This window comes from Mandrillus leucophaeus, unplaced genomic scaffold, assembly GCF_000951045.1.
Source record: "Mandrillus leucophaeus isolate KB7577 unplaced genomic scaffold, Mleu.le_1.0 Scaffold21, whole genome shotgun sequence".
Taxonomy (NCBI): Eukaryota; Metazoa; Chordata; class Mammalia; order Primates; family Cercopithecidae; genus Mandrillus; species Mandrillus leucophaeus.
The window spans coordinates 823,116-824,430 of NW_012102143.1; positions in this window are offsets into that span (position 1 = coordinate 823,116).

Genomic DNA, 1,315 nt, shown 5'->3' on the forward strand with positions numbered 1-1,315 from the left:
AAAGAAAGAAAGAAAGAAAGAAAGAAAGAAAGAAAGAAAGAAAACTGATTAAAAAACCAAAAATCTGCTGCCGCGTGTGGTGGTTCATGCCTATAATCATAGCATTTTGGGAGGCTGAGGCAGGCAGATATCTTGAGGTCAGGAGTTCGAGACCAGCCCGCTCAACATGGGGAAGCCCCATCTCCACTAAAAATACAAAAATTAGCTGGGTGTGTTGGCAGGTGCCTGTAACCCTAGCTAGTTGGGAGGCTGAGGCAGGAGAATTTCTTGAATGTGGGAGGTGGAAGTTGCAGTGAGCAGAGATGATGCCACCGCGCTCCAGCCTGGGCGACAGAGTGAGACTCTTTCTCAGAAAAGAAAAAAAGAAAGAAAAAAAAAAAGCACACCTAATAATTTGGTCCCCTGTGTTAGTACAACAAAGTTTTTTCTTGAAGTATAGATCTGCTCTTAGAAAATCTAGAAGAGTTATTAATTTTTACTCCTGAAATATATTTCATGTCGAAACTGAAGCTTTCTTTTTTTTTTTTTTTTTTTTCCTGAGACAGGGTCTCGCTCTGTCATCCAGGTTAGAGTGCAGTGGCATAGTCTTGGCTCATTGCCACCTTGACCTACCGGGCTCAAGGGATTCTCCTGCCTCTGCCTGCTGAGTAGTTAGGACTACCAACTACTGTGCTAACTTTTTTGTATGCAACACCACACCTGGCTAACTTCTTTATTTTTGTATGGACAAGGTATAAGAAAATTCCAACATTGGATAAAACTATTAGAAATCTAATATTTCACCAGGCATGTCACTCCATGATTACGTGGTATGTTGCAGACATAACCAAACTTCCTTGTCAATTGCTAATTACAATAAACTATCATCAGATTTTTTTTTTTTTAATATAAGTAGAGACTCTCTGTCATCCAGGCTGGGTTGCAGTGGCATAATCATAGCTCATGGCAGTCTTGAATTCCTGGGTTCAACTGATGCTCCCACCTCAGCCTGCCAATTAACTGGGACTATAAGTGCATGTCACCATGCCCAGCTAATGTTTTTATTTATTTTATTTTATTATTATTGTTATTTATTTATTTATTTATTTATTTATTTATTTTGAGACGGAGTCACGCTCTGTCACCCAGGCTAGAGTGCAGTGGCACATCTCGGCTCACTGCAAGCTCCGCCTCCCTGGATCACGCCATTCTCCTGCCTCAGACTCCCGAGTAGCTGGGACTACAGGCGCCGCCACCACGCCTGGCTAAGTTTTTGTATTTTTTTAGTAGAGTCGGGGTTTCACCGTGTTAGCCAGGATGGTCTCAATCTCCTGAC